The 22,124-nt window shown below is 47.4% G+C and overlaps 16 non-coding genes and 1 pseudogene across 16 annotated transcripts; 8 read left to right on the forward strand and 9 right to left on the reverse strand.

Annotated features, from left to right (window-relative positions):
* Nucleotides 1–255: 255 nt before the first annotated feature.
* LOC135006442 (U1 spliceosomal RNA) lies at nucleotides 256–419 on the reverse strand. The gene has a single exon (XR_010206640.1). It is a non-coding gene; the product is annotated as a U1 spliceosomal RNA (small nuclear RNA).
* A 144-nt stretch (nucleotides 420–563) lies between these two features.
* Nucleotides 564–679, forward strand: LOC135006563 (U5 spliceosomal RNA). The gene has a single exon (XR_010206740.1). It is a non-coding gene; the product is annotated as a U5 spliceosomal RNA (small nuclear RNA).
* A 270-nt stretch (nucleotides 680–949) lies between these two features.
* Nucleotides 950–1,065, forward strand: LOC135006599 (U5 spliceosomal RNA). Its single transcript, XR_010206776.1, has one exon. It is a non-coding gene; the product is annotated as a U5 spliceosomal RNA (small nuclear RNA).
* A 2,437-nt stretch (nucleotides 1,066–3,502) lies between these two features.
* Nucleotides 3,503–3,618, forward strand: LOC135006590 (U5 spliceosomal RNA). The gene has a single exon (XR_010206767.1). It is a non-coding gene; the product is annotated as a U5 spliceosomal RNA (small nuclear RNA).
* Nucleotides 3,619–3,893: 275 nt separating this feature from the next.
* Nucleotides 3,894–4,009, forward strand: LOC135006587 (U5 spliceosomal RNA). Its single transcript, XR_010206764.1, has one exon. It is a non-coding gene; the product is annotated as a U5 spliceosomal RNA (small nuclear RNA).
* Nucleotides 4,010–4,284: 275 nt separating this feature from the next.
* LOC135006614 (U5 spliceosomal RNA) lies at nucleotides 4,285–4,397 on the forward strand. The gene has a single exon (XR_010206790.1). It is a non-coding gene; the product is annotated as a U5 spliceosomal RNA (small nuclear RNA).
* A 3,841-nt stretch (nucleotides 4,398–8,238) lies between these two features.
* On the reverse strand, nucleotides 8,239–8,402 carry LOC135006454 (U1 spliceosomal RNA). The gene has a single exon (XR_010206652.1). It is a non-coding gene; the product is annotated as a U1 spliceosomal RNA (small nuclear RNA).
* Nucleotides 8,403–8,546: 144 nt separating this feature from the next.
* Nucleotides 8,547–8,662, forward strand: LOC135006564 (U5 spliceosomal RNA). Its single transcript, XR_010206742.1, has one exon. It is a non-coding gene; the product is annotated as a U5 spliceosomal RNA (small nuclear RNA).
* A 270-nt stretch (nucleotides 8,663–8,932) lies between these two features.
* On the forward strand, nucleotides 8,933–9,049 carry LOC135006609 (U5 spliceosomal RNA). Its single transcript, XR_010206786.1, has one exon. It is a non-coding gene; the product is annotated as a U5 spliceosomal RNA (small nuclear RNA).
* A 286-nt stretch (nucleotides 9,050–9,335) lies between these two features.
* On the forward strand, nucleotides 9,336–9,451 carry LOC135006567 (U5 spliceosomal RNA). The gene has a single exon (XR_010206745.1). It is a non-coding gene; the product is annotated as a U5 spliceosomal RNA (small nuclear RNA).
* A 6,631-nt stretch (nucleotides 9,452–16,082) lies between these two features.
* LOC135006623 (U1 spliceosomal RNA) lies at nucleotides 16,083–16,246 on the reverse strand. The gene has a single exon (XR_010206799.1). It is a non-coding gene; the product is annotated as a U1 spliceosomal RNA (small nuclear RNA).
* A 671-nt stretch (nucleotides 16,247–16,917) lies between these two features.
* Nucleotides 16,918–17,080, reverse strand: LOC135006547 (U1 spliceosomal RNA). Its single transcript, XR_010206732.1, has one exon. It is a non-coding gene; the product is annotated as a U1 spliceosomal RNA (small nuclear RNA).
* A 152-nt stretch (nucleotides 17,081–17,232) lies between these two features.
* LOC135006347 (U1 spliceosomal RNA) lies at nucleotides 17,233–17,396 on the reverse strand. Its single transcript, XR_010206550.1, has one exon. It is a non-coding gene; the product is annotated as a U1 spliceosomal RNA (small nuclear RNA).
* Nucleotides 17,397–18,067: 671 nt separating this feature from the next.
* LOC135006461 (U1 spliceosomal RNA) lies at nucleotides 18,068–18,230 on the reverse strand. Its single transcript, XR_010206659.1, has one exon. It is a non-coding gene; the product is annotated as a U1 spliceosomal RNA (small nuclear RNA).
* A 152-nt stretch (nucleotides 18,231–18,382) lies between these two features.
* On the reverse strand, nucleotides 18,383–18,546 carry LOC135006631 (U1 spliceosomal RNA). The gene has a single exon (XR_010206806.1). It is a non-coding gene; the product is annotated as a U1 spliceosomal RNA (small nuclear RNA).
* Nucleotides 18,547–19,248: 702 nt separating this feature from the next.
* On the reverse strand, nucleotides 19,249–19,383 carry LOC135006539 (U1 spliceosomal RNA; annotated as a pseudogene).
* A 152-nt stretch (nucleotides 19,384–19,535) lies between these two features.
* LOC135006375 (U1 spliceosomal RNA) lies at nucleotides 19,536–19,699 on the reverse strand. The gene has a single exon (XR_010206577.1). It is a non-coding gene; the product is annotated as a U1 spliceosomal RNA (small nuclear RNA).
* Nucleotides 19,700–22,124: the final 2,425 nt, after the last annotated feature.

A 22,124-nucleotide genomic window follows, 5' to 3' on the forward strand; every position in this document is an offset into this window, starting at 1 on the left:
ATCCAATTACAGAGTCCACCATTACCACCTTCCCTGGCAGGGAATTCCACATCCTGATTGCCCTAACAGTGAAGATCATAGTATCTCACCTGGCAGGTAAGTAGGAGTTGGGCTAGAGCTGTGGAGGATTGCTGCTCGGGCACCCCCTGTCAAGTGAAGGAGATCCAACTGAGGCAGCACAAGGGAACTCTCGAAAGAAGAACAAGGCTAGAGGAAGATCTGAGACAAAGAAATCTGACTTTTACCAGAGCTGACCAGAGGAAAGCACAAACACAGTCCCCCACTACCACAAATAATGCAGTCGAGTTTCCCACATTTGGGGAAATCACAGGGGTCAGCATACCCAGAATGCAATGAATGAACCTCACCCTGGGAGAACAATCTTCATGACCATGGTATCTCCTATGCAAAATAAGTATGATTTGGGATAGGGCTGGGGAGGGCCGCTGCTCAGGCACATCTCTGTCAAGTAAAGGAGATTCAACTGAGGCAGCACAAGGGAACTCTCATCTGGGGACAACAACTGCAGGGAGAACACATATTTTCAGATGAAAATCTTGGTCATGCTCTGGTTTCTCTTCAGAACGAACAAATCTTTCGCCTTTTACTAAAGATTTCCGTGGAGAGGAGCAAAACTGAGTTTTACCTCAATTTTTGCATGCCCCATCTTTTTGGGGTTTCTTTTATCGGTTTAAAGATAGAATGAGTGTGCTTTAATGAAAGCTCATTTGCATAGAAATGACAGTAAATGTTTGTTTCTTTTCAAACAGAACTTTCTTGACCATGCTACTTGCTTGAAAGATCTGGGAGCACATGGAATACAGTACAAACCATGCTTATAGCAAGGAGAAGCCAGGTGAGAAATCTGCTTTCTTTCAAATTGGGCGCTCACTTTGATCTGAATGAGGACTGCTGGCATGGCACTCAGGCGACAGGTGGAATCTTGGTCATGCTCTGGTTTCTCTTCAGAACTAACAAATATTTCGCCTTTTATTAAAGATTTCCGTGGAGAGGAGCAAAACTGAGTTTTATCTCAATTTTTGCATGCCCCATATTATTGGGGTTTCTTTTATCAGTTTAAAGACAGAACGAGTGTGCTTTCTTGTTAGCTTTAATGTAAGTTTATTTGTATAACAATGACAGTAAATGTCTGTTTCTTTTCAAGCAGAACTTTCTTGACCATACTAATTGCTTGAAAGATCTGGGAGCACATGGAAAAGAGTACAAACCATGCTTATAGCAAGGGGAAGCCTGGTGAGAAATCTGCTTTCTTTCTTTCAAATTGGGTGCTCACTTTGAGCTGAATGAGGACTGCTGGCATCAGGGCCGGCTCTAGGCATGTTCGAATAGAGCGGCCGCGCAGGGCGCCACCCTTAATGGGCGCCACGCGCTGGCGCCGCCATATTCGATGCTGGAGCCGGCCCTGTGTGTGTGCTGCTGCAGCATTTGGCGGTCGCGCTGTGTATGCGCGCTGCGCGGCGCCGGTATCTAACGTCAGACGCCGGCGCCGCGCATAGCCCGCCTGCACAAGTGGCCGCCCACCCGCCCGCCAGCCCGGACCCAGGCTCAGGCTCACTCGCCCGGCCTCCCGCCCGCCCGCCAGCGCTCCCACACAGGCGGACAGCAGTACTCCTCCCCAGCGCCGCAGGTATTTTTTTTTTTTTGGGGGGGGGAGATCCGCACTGTGGGGGCATTTCTGGCACACAGGGGGCATTTTTGGTTATGTGGGGGCATTTCTGGCATTGTGGGGGCATTTCTGGCTCTGTGGGGGGCATTTCTGGCACTGTGGGGGCATTTCTGGCACTGTGGGGGCATTGCATATCTGGCTCTGTGGGGGCATATTTGGCACTGTGGGGACATATCAGGCACTGTGGGGACATTTCTGGCACTGTGGGGGCATTTCTGGCACTGTGTGGGCATTTCTGGCACTGTGGGGGCATTTCTGGCACTGTGGGGGCATTTATCTGGCTCTGTGGGGGCATTTATCTGGCTCTGTGGGGGCATTTATCTGGCACTGTGGGGGCATTTCTGGCACTGTGGGGGCATTTCTGGCACTGTGGGGACATATCAGGCACTGTGGGGGCATATCTGGCACTGTGGGGGCATATCTGGCACTGTGGGGGCATATCTGGCACTGTGGGGGCATTTCTGGCACTGTGGGGGCATTTCTGGCACTGTGGGGGCATTTATCTGGCTCTGTGGGGGCATTTATCTGGCACTGTGGGGGCATTTATCTGGCACTGGGGGCATTTATCTGGCACTGTGGGGGCATTTCTGGCACCGTGGGGGCATATCTGGCACTGTGGGGGCATATCTGGCACTGTGGGGACATATCTGGCACTGTGGGGGCATTTATCTGGCTCTGTGGGGGCATTTATGTATCAGGCACCGTGGGGGCATTTATGTATCAGGCACCGTGGGGGCATTTATGTATCATGCACCGTGGGGGCATTTATGTATCATGCACCGTGGGGGCATTTATGTATCAGGCACCGTGGGGACATTTATGTATCTGGCACCGTGGGGGCATTTATGTATCTGGCACCGTGGGGGCATTTATGTATCTGGCACCGTGGGGGCATTTATGTATCAGGCACCGTGGGGGCATTTATGTATCTGGCACCGTGGGGGCATTTATGTATCTGGCACCGTGGGGGCATTTATGTATCTGGCACCGTGGGGGCATTTCTTGCACTGTGGGGGCATTTCTTGCACTGTGGGGACATTTCTTGCACTGTGGGGGCATATCTTGCACTGTGAGGGCATTAATGTATGTGGCACTGTGGGGGCATATCTGCGCTGTGGGGGCATTTATCCATCTGGAACTGTGTGGCCATTTATGTAGCTGGCACTGCTGGGGGGCATGTCACGTGTAGCTGGCACTGCTGGGGGGCATGTCATGTGTAGCTGGCACTGCTGGGGGGCATATCATGTAGTGTTCCCGCTAGGCGTCTGTGGCTGGGCAGTGTGTCTCAGTGCTCTACCTGGCGCAATGTGTCTAACGTGCTCTTATAGGAGGTTCTACCTGGTGCAATGTGTATTAGCTGCACTACTGTGTGGTGTAATGTGAATTGCCACTATAATGTGGCTACGCACCTTCCCCACGAAGTAACTCCCCTAAATTTTTGCTGCGCGCCTTCGGCGCGCACTGTCCATGCTTTAGCGTGTGGAAATGGGAACAACAAGCATTACAGTATGTACATCATTTTGCCCACCTAACTTAAAAATGTGCCCTCCCTGTGATCAGCAACCTGCCCTAAAAAGTGAACACTAGCACGTGTAGCTGGCACTGCTGGAGGGCATGTCATGTGTAGCTGGCACTGCTGGGGGACGAGACCACGCCCACTTTTTCAAGAGGCCACACCCACTTTTCCAAGGGCGCGCGCGCCTTCGGCGCGCGCATGGGGGGGGGGCACTTTTACATTTTCTCGCTCAGGGTGCTAGTAGGCCTGGAGCCGGCCCTGGCTGGCATGGCACTCAGGCGACAGGTGGAATCTTGGTCATGCTCTGGTTTCTCTTCAGAACGAACAAATCTTTCGCCTTTTACTAAAGATTTCCATGGAGAGGAGCAAAACTGAGTTTTATCTCAAATTTTGCATGCCCCATCTTATTGGGGTTTTATTTTATCGGTTTAAAGATAGAACGAGTGTGCTTTAATGTAAGCTCATTTGCATAGAAATGACAGTAAATGTTTGTTTCTTTTCAAACAGAACTTTCTTGACTATACTAATTGCTTGAAAGATCTGGGAACACATGGAAAAAAATACAAACCATGTTTATAGCTAGGGGAAGCCTGGTGAGAAATCTGCTTTCTTTCTTTCAAATTGGGTGCTCACTTTGAGCTGAATAAGAACTGCTGGCATGGCACTCAGGCGACAGGTGGAATCTTGGTCATGCTCTGGTTTCTCTTCAGAACGAACAAATCTTTCGCCTTTTACTAAAGATTTCCGTGGAGAGGAGCAAAACTGAGTTTTATCTCATTTTTTCCTTGCCCCATCTTATTGGGGTTTTATTTTATCTGTTTAAAGATAGAACGAGTGTGCTTTAATGTAAGCTCATTTGCATAGAAATTACAGTAAATGTTTGTTTCTTTTCAAACAGAACTTTCTTGACCACACTAATTGCTTGAAAGATCTGGGAGCACATGGAAAAGAGTACAAACCATGTTTATAGCAAGGGTAAGCCTGGTGAGAAATCTGCTTTCTTTCATTCAAATTGGGTGCTCACTTTCAGCTGAATGAGAACTGCTGGCATGGCACTCAGGCGACAGGTGGAATCTTGGTCATGCTCTGGATTCTCTTCAGAACTAACAAATATTTCGCCTTTTATTAAAGATTTCCGTGGAGAGGAGCAAAACTGAGTTTTATCTCAATTTTTGCATGCCCCATATCATACCTCCCAACTGTCCCGATTTTCGCGGGACAGTCCCGTTTTTTGGGGACTGTCCCGCTGTCCCACCTGCGGGCCGCAGTGTCCCGCGGTGGGGAGGACAGTTGGGAGGCTCTGTCTGTCGCTGCCCTGCTTAGCAGAGCAGCGGTGAATAGACGCTGTGCGCATGCGCACAGCGTCTATTCACTGAAGTCAGAGGGAGAGGTGGCATGCCAGCGGCTCACAGAGCGCTGGGCATGCCCCCTCAGTGCCGAAAACGGGGGCGTGACTCGCGATCGCGGGTCCTCCCGCGAAGTCACACCCCCTTTAACTTAGGCCACGCTGCAATTGTTCATGCCGTTGGCTTGTGTTCTGTTGAATGCCACGTTCTGCGGCATGCTTAAGGTGTGAGCTGGTAAGATGCTCACCTTAGTTTAACAATAAATCCTTTCCTCGAAATGTCCGTCTCCCTGGGCACAGTTCCTATAACTGGAGTCTGGAGGAGGGGCATAGAGGGAGGAGCCAGTTCACACCCTTTGATAGTCTTAAAGTGCCCATGTCTCTTGCGGATCCCGTCTATACCCCATGGTTCTTAATGTGACCCCAGCATCCTCTACGGACTAAGAGAAAAGGATGCCCTTGCGCACTATCCTGACTTCTCCTCCCGTCTGCTTACTTTGTGCCTTCCAACGCACAATGCGAACTACAGGTGGTGCTGCAGGGCCCACACCCTTTTACTTGCCTTACAGAACAGCTCTGGAGCTGTTACAGTGCCCAGCTGCTGCAAGAAATCAGCTTGAATGCTTCAGGGGATGGGGCATGGCCAACATGAGCCCCACACCAAAGGAGGGTGGGGGTGTTTAATGAGAACTAGGGGTCATCCAAGCACTGCAAAAGGCCGCCATGCCCTGCACGCCCCTTTTCTCTTTTCATATGCAGATGAGGGTTCCAGCCAACTTTGGCCCACTGCTTGGATAACATCACTGTATGCAAATCCGTCTGCTGCAGACCTTCCCCCAGGAATGCTTGTACTAGATGTTGCATATGGTTTGATATTTGATGGTGCTTCAGTATTAGGCAGCCTTCCGCCCTCCCATGTTCATCTGAAAAGATGTGGTCTCCCTGCAGTTGTTGTCCCCAGACGAGAGTTCCCTTGTGCTTCCTCAGTTGAATCTCCTTAACTTGACGGGGGAGGGGCTGCCAGAGCAGACACCCTCCCCAGCCCTATCCCAACTCATACTTATTTTGCATATGAGATTTCTTGATCATGAAGATTGTTCTCACAGGGTGAGGTTCATCCATTATATTTTAAAATAGGAAGGTACAAATTACATATTTGAATTGCATTTATGTGCTGGATTCAAATGTCCCCCCCCCCCCTTCCATTCTCAATTGTGCCCGTCAGCAGCTATTCTAAGGTTGCTGCCAATGGGTGTGACACATTAATTTCTTCTGTGGGGTACACTGGACTCCACAAGGATTCACATTGGGGTGTAGAGTAGGATCTTGATCTGAGGCACCAACCGGCTCAAAGCTTTTGACTGTTCCCAAGATGCTCAGTGCATTCTCCTCTATAACCCCGCTTCCATGAACAGGGAGCTCAGTTTGTAGTTGGTGCCTTCAGTAGCAGGCCACTTAACAGGGGCCTGCCTCAGGCAGCCTATTCTTAGCTATAAATTTTGACAAGAAAAGAAGAACTTGTTTTATGAGAATCTACAAGGGCTGCAGCAGGCTAGGTCTAATAGACATCTTTACTGCAGCTTCATCACTCCCAGCGACGCTGTATACTCCCGTGCCCTGGTTGCTGGGTCACTGCAGCGGAGGCTCCGGTTTCATCCTAAGGTCAGTCACACACACACCACCCTTCCGGATCACGAGGCCGCTGTTGAAGGGGAGCGTGGCCGTAGGGGGTGGACCGTGTGCGCACTGGCGTGGACACTGATTACTGGGCAGCCGCTCCACTAGCCACCAGGTACAGTTAAGGAGCACAGGTCTGGGGGTTTTTCTCCTATATTAACCCAATTTTGTACTGCCCGCAGCGCATTGTGATAGGTAATAGGGCCTGATTCAGGTTGGATTGCAATCACAATAAGCGATCCAACTGCAAAAATTGCTAAGAGCATACGCATGTGCCTGCATTTTCTGCGGCACCCCGCAGAGAATGCGATCGCCTCTGCCTGTCAATCGGGGCGGGGGGGGGGGGGATAGGTGGGTCAGCAACACTCCATTTCCAAGTGAGGGATGGAGCGGTGCGGGTGCAAGGCTTCAAAATGGGGTCTGCAATGGAGGAGACACAGGGGGCGTGGTCACAGCGGCTGTATGACATCACATTCAGCCGCTGTGATCACAAAAATGGTGGCGGCTTCCTGCGCGCACATACAGTCTGCACCAGCAGGAGGCTACACCATTTTTTATGATCACGCTGAACTGCAGTGCGACTGCAATTACAGCATGGTCAAGAAGGGAGGCGTCATGCTGGGTGGCCATGCCTTTTCACTGTGCAGGAGCCAGCACCGCTCACACACTAGTCCCCGGGTGCAGTCCCCAACCCCCGGGACACCCGGAGCAACAAAATGTAGATTCAGGCCACCAGGCCACGTCCCTACCTATGAAACCATGCCTCCTTTTTACCATTGCGCTGCTTATCTGCGCGCACTGCATTACAATATCCCTCGCCACCTCTCTGGGTGTCACCAGTAATAGTGACACCTCTGCCATGCTTGTAGCAGCTGGTCCTAAGATCTACGCCTCAAGCCCTGAGTGTTTGCCCTTGTGACTTGTTGATCATCATAGCGAAGCAGATGCTTACAGAAAACTGCAGGGGCTTAGATTGAAAATAAAAAAATTGATGGGTATAAGGTAGAGAGGAGCGGGTTCGGTTCTCCGAGAACCGAATTCCCCACGAACTCCACGTGGTTTACACTGGTCCGAGGCAGGCTCGGTTGTTCCCGCCTGACTCGGAAAACCTGAACAAGGGAAAATGTCATCATCCCGCTGTCGGATTCTCGCGAGATTCGGATTCCATATAAAGAGCTGCGCGTTGCCGCCATTTTTACTCGTGCATTGAAGAGAGAGCGGAATGGACGTGGCTATGTTCTCTCAGTGGAAATCTCAATAGCAGTGCTCAGTATCAGTGGTTACTTATTGCTGCTCAGTAATACTAGTAGTGTGTCTCTCCTGCTCAGTGTCAGTTCTCAGTAGTATCCTCATCAGTGCTCAGATCACTGCTCATTGTCTTGTGCTGCATTGTGGTGCTCAGCATACTACAGTACATTACTAATAGTCCAGTGCTGCATCTTGCTGCTCAGTGTCAGTTCTAGTATCCTCATCAGTGCTCACTATCACTGTTCATTGCATTTTGGTTTTCTGTATACTACAGTAACATAGTAATATAGTAACATATAGTAACATAGTTTTTGAGGTTGAATAGAGGCAAATTGCCCATCGTGTTCAACCTGTTTTAAGTTGTGATGATTCTACATACTTGCTGAATAATGTTTTATGACTAGTTAGCTACTATAACTCATGTTACCCCCGGATTAACCATGTTGATATTTTAAGTATTATAACCTTGGATAGCTTTTTCATTCAGAAATGTATCCATTCCTTTTTTAAATCCAATTACAGAGTCCGCCATTACCACCTTCCCTGGCAGGGAATTCCACATCCTGATTGCCCTAACAGTGAAGATCATAGTATCTCACCTGGCAGGTAAGTAGGAGTTGGGCTAGAGCTGTGGAGGATTGCTGCTCGGGCACCCCCTGTCAAGTGAAGGAGATCCAACTGAGGCAGCACAAGGGAACTCTCGAAAGAAGAACAAGGCTAGAGGAAGATCTGAGACAAAGAAATCTGACTTTTACCAGAGCTGACCAGAGGAAAGCACAAACACAGTCCCCCACTACCACAAATAATGCAGTCGAGTTTCCCACATTTGGGGAAATCACAGGGGTCAGCATACCCAGAATGCAATGAATGAACCTCACCCTGGGAGAACAATCTTCATGACCATGGTATCTCCTATGCAAAATAAGTATGATTTGGGATAGGGCTGGGGAGGGCCGCTGCTCAGGCACATCTCTGTCAAGTAAAGGAGATTCAACTGAGGCAGCACAAGGGAACTCTCATCTGGGGACAACAACTGCAGGGAGAACACATATTTTCAGATGAAAATCTTGGTCATGCTCTGGTTTCTCTTCAGAACGAACAAATCTTTCGCCTTTTACTAAAGATTTCCGTGGAGAGGAGCAAAACTGAGTTTTACCTCAATTTTTGCATGCCCCATCTTTTTGGGGTTTCTTTTATCGGTTTAAAGATAGAATGAGTGTGCTTTAATGAAAGCTCATTTGCATAGAAATTACAGTAAATGTTTGTTTCTTTTCAAACAGAACTTTCTTGACCATGCTACTTACTTGAAAGATCTGGGAGCACATGGAATACAGTACAAACCATGCTTATAGCAAGGAGAAGCCAGGTGAGAAATCTGCTTTCTTTCAAATTGGGCGCTCACTTTGATCTGAATGAGGACTGCTGGCATGGCACTCAGGCGACAGGTGGAATCTTGGTCATGCTCTGGTTTCTCTTCAGAATGAACAAATCTTTCGCCTTTTATTAAAGATTATCCGTGGAGAGGAGCAAAACTGAGTTTTATCTCAATTTTTGCATGCCCCATATTATTGGGGTTTCTTTTATCAGTTTAAAGACAGAACGAGTGAGCTTTCTTGTTGGCTTTAATGTAAGTTTATTTGTATAACAATGACAGTAAATGTCTGTTTCTTTTCAAGCAGAACTTTCTTGACCATACTAATTGCTTGAAAGATCTGGGAGCACATGGAAAAGAGTACAAACCATGCTTATAGCAAGGGGAAGCCTGGTGAGAAATCTGCTTTCTTTCTTTCATATTGGGTGCTCACTTTGAGCTGAATGAGGACTGCTGGCATGGCACTCAGGCGACAGGTGGAATCTTGGTCATGCTCTGGTTTCTCTTCAGAACGAACAAATCTTTCGCCTTTTACTAAAGATTTCCGTGGAGAGGAGCAAAACTGAGTTTTATCTAAATTTTTGCATGCCCCATATTATTGGGGTTTCTTTTATCTGTTTAAAGACAGAACGAGTGTGCTTTCTTGTTAGCTTTAATGTAAGTTGCCATAGATGCAGTGAAACACGCGTGTAGGGCACGGCGTGTCCTCGTGTATTTGACTCATGTGAAATGTTATAAAACAAAAATATATGATTATGATGTTAGCTGTTAGTCTCCACTAATAGGGAATAGAAGCTGAGCTATAAGAAAGGAATACACTAGATATGATGTCACTTAGCAATTACAATGTCTAAAGTGCATACAGATAGCTACTAATAACTCTTGATAAGAAAGTATATCAGTGTGGGTATATTTATATGATGGGATATTGGGACTAGTGAATATATATCACTCCTGCTGTCCAGATTGGCAATAACCAGACAATTATGATAAGAGTAGAGATGTCACATGGGCTGCTATAGATATTAATTTAATGCTGTATGTGTCATTTGTTACAAATGGATACATTTTCTATGAGTCAGCCTAGCAGCTGCATGTTCTAACAGAACACTATCCTCACACAGAATCTGCTAACCTTGAGATAACTAAATGACAGTGTGTAACAGTCTCTTTACTATAAGACTGTTACAAAGTAATATATATATTTGAAGTCAGTCTAGCAGCTGTGTGTTCCAGCAGTTTATAAGACAAAGAAAATCTCCTATTGTGGAATCTAGACACATGGGACTGCTGGCCTGTGTCATACTATTTCTATGTAATACCAGTAACATGTATATAACTGTTACATAATTGTTACAAATGGATAAATCTTTGAGTCAGCCTAGCAGCTGCATGTCCTAACAGGACACCATAAATCCTTTACAGTGTAACAAATTGATTGGTAACACTTAAAGGCTGGAGAGCAGTTATATGCCTTACTAGCATACTCAATATACCACATTATTACACCAGTTACCACGATTATTGACAGCGCATTTGATATATTATATTACCCTCACACTGAGTCTGTTTACCTTTAGATAACTAAGTGACCGAATATGTAACAGTTTCTCTATCATAAGACTGTTACAAAGTGAGATAGATATATTTGGAAGTCAGTCAAACAGCTGTGTGTTTCAGCGGTTTATAAGAAAATTCCTCATTGTGGAATCTGGACCACTAAGGGTTATTATATATATAGCACATGGAATTGCCACATCTCCCTATATGATAATTTCATTACACTGTAACATAATAAGAATTAACTCTTTAACAGTGTAAATAGAGAGTAATGAATCTCTGACACATGGAATATATTATTTCTTAGATGAATTGGATAAACCATTATGACAGACACTTTGCTTCCTAATAAGAATTGAGGTGGCTATACCTCTAAGGAAAGCATTATTGCCTACGCCTAGATCAGATTAAATAAGATCTGGCTGAATATATGAAGGAAGGTTGCTATTTATATGAGAATTGGAATTGCTATATTCCTTAAGGCAACCCCACCGATTGATATATGTTGTCAATTAAGTATATCTGAACGGCTATATCTGGACCAGATTTAATAAGATCTGGCTGATTATATGAAGGAGGGCTGCTATTTATATTGGAATTGCCATATTCCTTAAGGCAACCGCACCTGTTGGTATATCTCGCCAATTAACTATATCTAAACAGCTAAATTAAAGCTATTCATCATTTTTTTAGTTTGGATATTAATAAATATGATCTTTCCATGATGCATAGAGATTTCCCTATCAAGTGATTCCTTATCCGATATAGAAAGCTATCCCCCTATGGTATTGAATTTAGGAATATAGTCTTAGGGGACACAGAGAAATAAGTGATCCCCATCTACCTAAGCACCCCACAAATTGGAGGTTAGCTTACCGGTTATACTCAATCACCCCCACAAATTCGCCAATGGGGATGGCTTCCCGGGAGGTAACCCCTATTGAGTGAAGGGAGTATATAGGATACGACCCAGTGGTACCTGACGACATAGATACTAACAGCTATTTAATAACATTACGCTAGAAAGTGATTATTAGCAACATATATATCTATATAAACAACCCCGCCAGGGTTGTGCCTTCAAAAATAATCACACACGGACACGCTTTTTAAACCTTTTTTTCACATCTCTTTATTCTTCTTATGCACATGTATGTTAGTTCTGTGATTTTAACCTTTATGTTTCACTGCAGTTTGGGATAATAATATTAATATTTATCCAATTTTAATACATACTTAATAAAGGTTATATTTTATGATTCATTCATTCTGTCCAGTGCGTCAACAGTGCAGATTTCTTCTTGTTTTTTCTCCCAAATTCTATAACAATGACAGTAAATGTTGTTACTTTTCAAACAGAACTTTCTTGACCATGCTACTTGCTTGAAAGATCTGGGAGCACATGGAAAACAGTACAAACCATGCAGTATCACAAGATCCTTTATTTGATCTTTCATGAAGATAGAGCAGAATTGAGGACACGTCAACAATTTCTGCCGAAGGTGGTTCATCTTTCCACATGGTGCCTTTGGCCACTGACACCTTCGTTGAGTCAAAGTCTCTGGCTGTGGTCAGAACTTTGAAAATTTATGTCACCAGAACGGTTCAGATTAGGAAAACAGAGGCTCTGTTTGTCCTGTATGCTCCCAACAGGATTGGGTGTCCTGCTTCCATGTAGACCATTATGCGCTGGATCTGTGGTAAGATTCAGCATGCTCATTCCACGGCAGGATTGCCGTTACTGAAATAGGTGAAGACCCATTCTACTAGAAAGGTGGGTTCATCCTGGGCAGCTGGTCGGGGAGTCTCGGCATTGCAATTTTGCCGAGCAGCTATTTAGTAAACACTTTTGCTAAGTTTTACAAGTTTGATACCTTGGCTGATGATAACCTCAAGTTGGGTCATTCGGTGCTGCAGAGTCGTACGCACTCTCCCACCCGTTCAAGAGCTTTGGTATAACCCCATGGTTCTTAATGTGACCCCAGCATCCTCTAGGTCGTATGAGAAAATAGGATTTTAATACCTACCGGTAAATCCTTTTCTCTTAGTCCGTAGAGGATGCTGGGCACCCGTCCCAGTCCATACTGTGTCTGCAGTTATTACTTGTGGTTATACACATGTTGTGTTATGGTTCTGGTCAGCTTTTTGCTGCAATTGTTCATGCCGTTGGCTTGTGTTCTGTTGAATGCCACATTCTGCGGCATGCTTAAGGTGTGAGCTGGTAAGATGCTCACCTTAGTTTAACAATAAATCCTTTCCTCGAAATGTCCGTCTCCCTGGGCTCAGTTCCTATAACTGGAGTCTGGAGGAGGGGCATAGAGGGAGGAGCCAGTTCACACCCTTTGAAAGTCTTAAAGTGCCCATGTCTCTTGCGGATCCCGTCTATACCCCATGGTTCTTAATGTGACCCCAGCATCCTCTACGGACTAAGAGAAAAGGATGCCCTTGCGCACTATCCTGACTTCTCCTCCCGTCTGCTTACTTTGTGCCTTCCAACGCACAATGCGAACTACAGGTGGTGCTGCAGGGCCCACACCCTTTTACTTGCCTTACAGAACAGCTCTGGAGCTGTTACAGTGCCCAGCTGCTGCAAGAAATCAGCTTGAATGCTTCAGGGGATGGGGCATGGCCAACATGAGCCCCACACCAAAGGAGGGTGGGGGTGTTTAATGCGAACTAGGGGTCATCCAAGCACCGCAAAAGGCCGCCATGCCCTGCATGCCCCTTTTCTCTTTTCATATGCAGATGAGGGTTCCAGCCAACTTTGGTCCACTGCTTGGATGACATCACCGTATGCAAATCCGTCTTCTGCAGACCTTCCCCCTGGAATGCTTGTACTAGTTGTTGCATATGGTTTGATATTTGATGGTGCTTCAATATTAGGCAGCCTTCCACCCTCCCATGTTCATCTGAACAGATGTGGTCTCCCTGCAGTTGTTGTCCCCAGACGAGAGTTCCCTTGTGCGTCCTCAGTTGAATCTCCTTAACTTGACGGGGGAGGGGCTGCCCGAGCAGCCACCCTCCCCAGCCCTATCCCAACTCATACTTATTTTGCATATGAGATCTCTTGATCATGAAGATTGTTCTCACAGGGTGAGGTTCATCCATTATATTTTAAAATAGGAAGGTACAAATTACATATTTGAATTGCATCTATGTGCTGGATTCAAATGTCCCCCCCCCCCTTCCTTTCTCAATTGTGCCCGTCAGCAGCTATTCTAAGGTTGCTGCCAATGGGTGTGACACATTAATTTCTTCTGTGGGGTACACTGGACTCCACAAGGATTCACATTGGGGTGTAGAGTAGGATCTTGATCTGAGGCACCAACCGGCTCAAAGCTTTTGACTGTTCCCAAGATGCTCAGTGCATTCTCCTCTATAACCCCGCTTCCATGAACAGGGAGCTCAGTTTGTAGTTGGTGCCTTCAGTAGCAGGCCTCTTAACAGGGGCCTGCCTCAAGCAGCCTATTCTTAGCTATAAATTTTGACAAGAAAAGAAGAACTTGTTTTATGAGAATCTACAAGGGCTGCAGCAGGCTAGGTCTAATAGACATCTTTACTGCAGCTTCATCACTCCCAGCGGCGCTGTATACTCCCGTGCCCTGGTTGCTGGGTCACTGCAGCGGAGGCTCCAGTTTCTTCCTAAGGTCAGTCACACACACACCGCCCTACCGGATCACGAGGCCGCTGATGAAGGGGAGCGTGGCCGTAGGGGGTGGACCGTGTGCGCACTGGCGTGGACACTGATTACTGGGCAGCCGCTCCACTAGCCACCAGGTACAGTTAAGGAGCACAGGTCTGGGAGTTTTACTCCTATATTAACCCAATTTTGTACTGCCCGCAGCGCATTGTGATAGGTAATAGGGCCTGATTCAGGTTGGATTGCAATCACAATAAGCGATCCAACTGCAAAAATTGCTAAGAGCATACGCATGTGCCTACATTTTCTGCGGCACCCCGCAGAGAATGCGATCGCCTCTGCCTGTCAATCGGGGCCGGGGGGGGGGGGGAGAGGGGGGTCAGCAACACTCCATTTCCAAGTCAGGGATGGAGCGGTGCGGGGGCAAGGCTTCAAAATGGGGTCTGCAACGGAGGAGACACAGGGGGCGTGGTCACAGCGGCTGTATGACATCACATTCAGCCGCTGTGATCACAAAAATGGTGGCGGCTTCCTGCGCGCACATACAGTCTGCACCAGCAGGAGGCTACACCATTTTATATGATCACGCTGAACTGCAGTGCGACTGCAATTACAGCATGGTCAAGAATGGAGGCGTCATGCTCGGTGGCCATGCACTGTCACTGTGCAGGAGCCAGCACCGCACACACACTAGTCCCCGGGTGCAGCCCCCAACCCCCGGGACACCCGGAGCAACAAAATGTAGATTCAGGCCACCAGGCCACGTCCCTACCTATGAAACCATGCCTCCTTTTTACCATTGCACTGCTTATCTGCGCGCACTGCATTACAATCTCCCTCGCCACCTCTCTGGGTGTCACCAGTGATAGTGACACCTCTGCCATGCTTGTAGCAGCTGGTCCTAAGATCTACGCCTCAAGCCCTGAGTGTTTGCCCTTGTGACTTGTTGATCATCATAGCGAAGCAGATGCTTACAGAAAACTGCAGGGGCTTAGATTGAAAATAAAAAAATTGATGGGTATAAGGTAGAGAGGAGCGGGTTCGGTTCTCCGAGAACCGAATTCCCGACGAACTCCACGTGGTTTACACTGGTCCGAGGCAGGCTCGGTTGTTCCCGCCTGACTCGGAAAACCTGAACAAGGGAAAATGTCATCATCCCGCTGTCGGATTCTCGCGAGATTCGGATTCCATATAAAGAGCTGCGCGTTGCCGCCATTTTTACTCGTGCATTGAAGAGAGAGCGGAGAGGACGTGGCTATGTTCTCTCAGTGGAAATCTCAATATCAGTGCTCAGTATCAGTGGTTACTTATTGCTGCTCAGTAATACTAGTAGTGTGTCTCTCCTGCTCAGTGTCAGTTCTCAGTAGTATCCTCATCAGTGCTCAGTATCACTGCTCATTGTCTTGTGCTGCATTGTGGTGCTCAGCATACTACAGTACATTACTAATAGTCCAGTGCTGCATCTTGCTGCTCAGTGTCAGTTCTAGTATCCTCATCAGTGCTCACTATCACTGCTCATTACATTGTGGTGTTCTGTATACTACAGTAACATAGTAATATAGTAACATATAGTAACATAGTTTTTGAGGTTGAATAGAGGCAAATTGCCCATCGTGTTCAACCTGTTTTAAGTTGTGATGATTCTACATACTTGCTGAATAATGTTTTATGACTAGTTAACTACTATAACTCATGTTACCCCCGGAATAACCATGTTGATATTTTAAGTATTATAACCTTGGATAGCTTTTTCATTCAGAAATGTATCCATTCCTTTTTTAAATCCAATTACAGAGTCCGCCATTACCACCTTCCCTGGCAGGGAATTCCACATCCTGATTGCCCTAACAGTGAAGATCATAGTATCTCACCTGGCAAGTAAGTAGGAGTTGGGCTAGAGCTGTGGAGGATTGCTGCTCGGGCACCCCCTGTCAAGTGAAGGAGATCCAACTGAGGCAGCACAAGGGAACTCTCGAAAGAAGAACAAGGCTAGAGGAAGATCTGAGACAAAGAAATCTGACTTTTACCAGAGCTGACCAGAGGAAAGCACAAACACAGTCCCCCACTACCACAAATAATGCAGTCGAGTTTCCCACATTTGGGGAAATCACAGGGGTCAGCATACCCAGAGTGCAATGAATGAACCTCACCCTGGGAGAACAATCTTCATGACCATGGTATCTCCTATGCAAAATAAGTATGATTTGGGATAGGGCTGGGGAGGGCCGCTGCTCAGGCACATCTCTGTCAAGTAAAGGAGATTCAACTGAGGCAACACAAGGGAACTCTCATCTGGGGACAACAACTGCAGGGAGAACACATATTTTCAGATGAACATGGGAGGGCAGAAGGCTGCCTAATACTGAAGCACCCCCAAACAACAAACCAAATGCAACTACTAGTGCAAGCATTCCTGGGGGAAGGCCTGCAGCAGATGGATTTGCATATGGTGATGTCATCCAAGCAGTGGGTCAAAGTTGGCTTCAACCCTCGTCTGCATATGAAAATAAAAATGGGGTGTGCAGGGCATGGCGGCCTTTTGCGGCGCTTGGATGACCCCTAGTTCGCATTAAACACCTCCACCTTCCTTCGGTGTGGGGCTCATGTTGGCTATGCCCCAGCCCCTGAAGCATTCAAGCTGATTTCTTGCAGCAGCTGGGCACTGTAACAGCTCCAGAGCTGCTCTGTAAAGCAAGTAAAAGGGTGTGGGCCCTGCAGCACTACCTGTAGTTTGCATTGTGCTTTGGAAGGCACAAAGTAAGCAGACGGGAGAAGTCAGGATAGTGCACAAGGGCATAGAAGGGAGCGGCTCAAGAAAAGAGAAGTGGAAACAGACAGCAAACTAGGCTGGAGAGAGACCTGAGACAAAGAGATCTGAATTATACGAGAGCCGACCAGAGGAAACACAAATTATGTAATCAAGTGTCCCACATTTGGGGAAATCGTAGGAGCAGCACACCCAGAGTGCATTGGGTGAGCCTTGCCCTGGGAGAAGCACCTTCCTGATCATAGTATCTCACCTGGCAGGTAAGTAGGAGTTGGGCTAGAGCTGGGGAGGGTCGCTGTTCGGGCACCCCCCTGTCAAGTGAAGGAGCTCCAACTGAGGCAGCACAAGGAAACTCTCGAAAAAAGAACAAGGCTAGAGGAAGATCTGAGACAAAGAAATCTGACTTTTACCAGAGCTGACCAGAGGAAAGCACAAACACAGTCCCCCACTACCACAAATAATGCAGTCGAGTTTCCCACATTTGGGGAAATCACAGGGGTCAGCATACCCAGAATGCAATGAATGAACCTCACCCTGGGAGAACAATCTTCATGACAATGGTATCTCCTATGCAAAATAAGTATGATTTGGGATAGGGCTGGGGAGGGCCGCTGCTCAGGCACATCTCTGTCAAGTAAAGGAGATTCAACTGAGGCAGCACAAGGGAACTCTCATCTGGGGACAACAACTGCAGGGAGAACACATATTTTCAGATGAACATGGGAGAGCAGAAGGCTGCCTAATACTGAAGCACCCCCAAACAACAAACCAAATGCAACAACTAGTACAAGCATTCCTGGGAAAAGGTCTGCAGAAGACGGATTTGCATACGGTGATGTCATCCAAGCAGTGGGCCAAAGTTGGCTGGAACCCTCATCTGCATATGAAAAGAGAAAAGGGGTATGCAGGGCATGGCGGCCTTTTGCGGCGCTTGGATGACCCTTAGTTCGCATTAAACACCTCCACCCTCCGTCGGTGTGGGGCTCATGTTGGCTATGCCCCAGCCCCTGAAGCATTCAAGCTGATTTCTTGCAGCAGCTGGGCACTGTAACAGCTCCAGAGCTGCTCTGAAAGGCAAGTAAAAGGGTGTGGGCCCTGCAGCACTACCTGTAGTATGCATTGTGCGTTGGAAGGCACAAAGTAAGCAGACAGGAGAAGTCAGGAGAGTGCACAAGGGCATAGAAGGCAGCGGCTCAAGAAAAGAGAAGTGGAAACAGACAGCAAACTAGGCTGGAGAGAGACCTGAGACAAAGAGATCTGAATTATACGAGAGCCGACCAGGGGAAACACAAATTATGCAGTCAAGTTTCCCACATTTGGGGAAATCGCAGGAGCAGCACACCCAGAGTGCAATGGGTGAGCCTTGCCCTGGGAGAAGCACCTTCATGATCATAGTATCTCACCTGGCAGGTAAGTAGGAGTTGGGCTAGAGCTGGGGAAAGTCGCTGTTCGGGCACCCCCCTGTCAAGTGAAAGAGATCCAACTGAGGCAGCACAAGGGAACTCTCGAAAGAAGAACAAGGCTAGAGGAAGATCTGAGACAAAGAAATCTGACTTTTACCAGAGCTGACCAGAGGAAAACACAAACACAGTCCCCCACTACCACAAATAATGCAGTTGAGTTTCCCACATTTGGGGAAATCACAGGGGTCAGCATACCCAGAATGCAATGAATGAACCTCACCCTGGGAGAACAATCTTTATGACCATGGTATCTCCTATGCAAAATAAGTATGATTTGGGAAAGGGCTGGGGAGGGCCGCTGCTCAGGCACATCTCTGTCAAGTAAAGGAGATTCAACTGAGGCAGCACAAAGGAACTCTCATCTGGGGACAACAACTGCCGGGAGAACACATATTTTCAGATGAACATGGGAGGGCAGAAGGCTGCCTAATACTGAAGCACCCCCAAACAACAAACCAAATGCAACAACTAGTTCAAGCATTCCTGGGGGAAGGTCTGCAGAAGACGGATTTGCATACAGTGATGTCATCCAAGCAGTGGGCCAAAGTTGGCTGGAACCCTCATCTGCATATGAAAAGAGAAAAGGGGTATGCAGGGCAGGGCGGCCTTTTGCGGCGCTTGGATGACCCTTAGTTCGCATTAAACACCCCCACCCTCCTTCGGTGTGGGGCTCATGTTGGCCATGCCCCAGCCCCTGAAGCATTCAAGCTGATTTCTTTCAGCAGCTTGGCACTGTAACAGCTCCAGAGCTGCTCTGTAAGGCAAGTAAAAGGGTGTGGGCCCTGCAGCACTACCTGTAGTTTGCATTGTGCATCGGAAGGCACAAAGTAAGCAGACAGGAGGAGAAGTCAGGATAGTGCACAAGGGTGTAGAAGGGAGGGGCTCAAGAAAAAAGAAGTGGAAACAGACAGCAAACTAGGCTGGAGAGAGACCTGAGACAAAGAGATCTGAATTATATGAGAGCCGACTAGGGGAAACACAAATTATGCAGTCAAGTTTCCCACATTTGGGGAAATCGCAGGGGCAGCACACCCAGAGTGCAATGGGTGAGCCTTGCCCTGGGAGAAGCAACTTCATGATCATAGTATCTAACCTGGCAGGTAAGTAGGAGTTGGGCTAGAGCTGGGGAGGGTCGCTGCTCGGGCACCCCCCTGTCAAGTGAAGGAGATCCAACTGAGGCAGCACAAGGGAACTCTTGAAAGAAGAACAAGGCTAGAGGAAGATCTGAGACAAAGAAATCTGACTTTTACCAGAGCTGACCAGAGGAAAGCACAAACACAGTCCCCCACTACCACAAATAATGCAGTTGAGTTTCCCACATTTGGGGAAATCACAGAGGTCAGCATACCCAGAATGCAATGAATGAACCTAACCCTGGGAGAACAATCTTCATGACCATGTTATCTCCTATGCAAAATAAGTATGATTTGGGATAGGGCTGGGGAGGGCCGCTGCTCAGGCACATCTCTGTCAAGTAAAGGAGATTCAACTGAGGCAGCACAAGGGAACTCTCATCTGGGGACAACAACTGCAGGGAGAACACATATTTTCAGATGAACATGGGAGGGCAGAAGGCTGCCTAATACTGAAGCACCCCCAAACAACAAACCAAATGCAACAACTAGTGCAAGCATTCCTGGGGGAAGGCCTGCCGCAGATGGATTTGCATATGGTGATGTCATCCAAGCAGTGGGTCAAAGTTGGCTTCAACCCTCGTCTGCATATGAAAAGAGAAAAGGGGCATGCAGGGCATGGCGGCCTTTTGCGGCGCTTGGCTGACCCCTAGTTTGCATTAAACACCTCCACCCTCCGTCGGTGTGGGGCTCTTGTTGGCTATGCCCCAGCACCTGAAGCATTCAAGCTGATTTCTTGCTGCAGCTGGGCACTGTAACAGCTCCAGAGCTGCTCTGTAAGGCAAGGTAAAAGGGTGTGGGCCCTGCAGCACTACCTGTAGTTTGCATTGTGCGTTGGAAGGCACAAAGTAAGCAGACAGGAGAAGTCAGGAGAGTGCACAAGGGCATAGAAGGCAGCGGCTCAAGAAAAGAGAAGTGGAAACAGACAGCAAACTAGGCTGGAGAGAGACCTGAGACAAAGAGATCTGAATTACACCAGGTCCGTCATTATATTATATATACCAACAGTAGTTATATATATTTTTTTTTATATCATTAATTATCATCTCTATACTAGCAGACGCAGTACGGTAGTCCACGGCTGTGGCTATCTCTGTGTCGTCAGTGCTCGTCCATAATTGTATACCTACCTACCTGTGGTGGAAGTTTTTTTCTATCTTCTTCATACTAGTAGTTTAGCAGTCTGCTGACAGTGTCCACCAGGTCCGTCATTATATTATATATACCTACAGTAGTTATATATATTTTTTTTTTATATCATTAATTATCATCTCTATACTAGCAGACGCAGTACGGTAGTCCACGGCTGTAGCTACCTCTGTGTCGTCAGTCACTCGTCATCCATAAGTATACTAGTATCCATCCATCTCCATTGTTTACCTGAGGTGCCTTTTAGTTGTGCCTATTAAAATATGGAGAACAAAAATGTTGAGGTTCCAAAAATAGGGAAAGATCAAGATCCACTTCCACCACGTGCTGAAGCTGCTGCCACTAGTCATGGCCGAGACGATGAAATTCCATCAACGTCGTCTGCCAAGGCCGATGCCCAATGTCATAGTACAGAGCATGTAAAATCCAAAACACAAAAGATCAGTAAAAAAAGGACTCAAAAATCTAAATAAAAATCGTCAGAGGAGAAGCGTAAACTTGCCAATATGCCATTTACCACACGGAGTGGCAAGGAACGGCTGAGGCCCTGGCCTATGTTCATGGCTAGTGGTTCAGCTTCACATGAGGATGGAAGCACTCAGCCTCTCGCTAGAAAAATGAAAAGACTTAAGCTGGCAAAAGCACAGCAAAGAACTGTGCGTTCTTCAAAATCACAAATCCACAAGGAGAGTCCAATTGTGTCGGTTGCGATGCCTGACCTTCCCAACACTGGACGTGAAGAGCATGCACCTTCCACCATTTGCACGCCCCCTGCAAGTGCTGGAAGGAGCACCCGCAGTCCAGTTCCTGATAGTCAGATTGAAGATGTCAGTGTTGAAGTACACCAGGATGAGGAGGATATGGGTGTTGCTGGCGCTGGGGAGGAAATTGACAAGGAGGATTCTGATGGTGAGGTGGTTTGTTTAAGTCAGGCACCCGGCGAGACACCTGTTGTCCGTGGGAGGAATATGGCCATTGACATGCCTGGTGAAAATACCAAAAAAATCAGCTCTTCGGTGTGGAAGTATTTCAACAGAAATGCGGACAACAGGTGTCAAGCCGTGTGTTGCCTTTGTCAAGCTGTAATAAGTAGGGGTAAGGACGTTAACCACCTCGGAACATCCTCCCTTATACGTCACCTGCAGCGCATTCATCATAAGTCAGTGACAAGTTCAAAAACTTTGGGCGACAGCGGAAGCAGTCCACTGACCAGTAAATCCCTTCCTCTTGTAACCAAGCTCACGCAAACCACCCCACCAACTCCCTCAGTGTCAATTTCCTCCTTCCCCAGGAATGCCAATAGTCCTGCAGGCCATGTCACTGACAATTCTGACGAGTTCTCTCCTGCCTGGGATTCCTCCGATGCATCCTTGAGTGTAACGCCTACTGCTGCTGGCGCTGCTGTTGTTGCTGCTGGGAGTCGATGGTCATCCCAGAGGGGAAGTCGTAAGACCACTTTTACTACTTCCACCAAGCAATTGACTGTCCAACAGTCTTTTGCAAGGAAGATGAAATATCACAGCAGTCATCCTGCTGCAAAGCGGATAACTGAGGCCTTGGCATCCTG

The sequence above is a fragment of the Pseudophryne corroboree genome, unplaced genomic scaffold, assembly GCF_028390025.1.
Source record: "Pseudophryne corroboree isolate aPseCor3 unplaced genomic scaffold, aPseCor3.hap2 scaffold_213, whole genome shotgun sequence".
In the NCBI taxonomy this organism is placed as follows: domain Eukaryota; kingdom Metazoa; phylum Chordata; class Amphibia; order Anura; family Myobatrachidae; genus Pseudophryne; species Pseudophryne corroboree.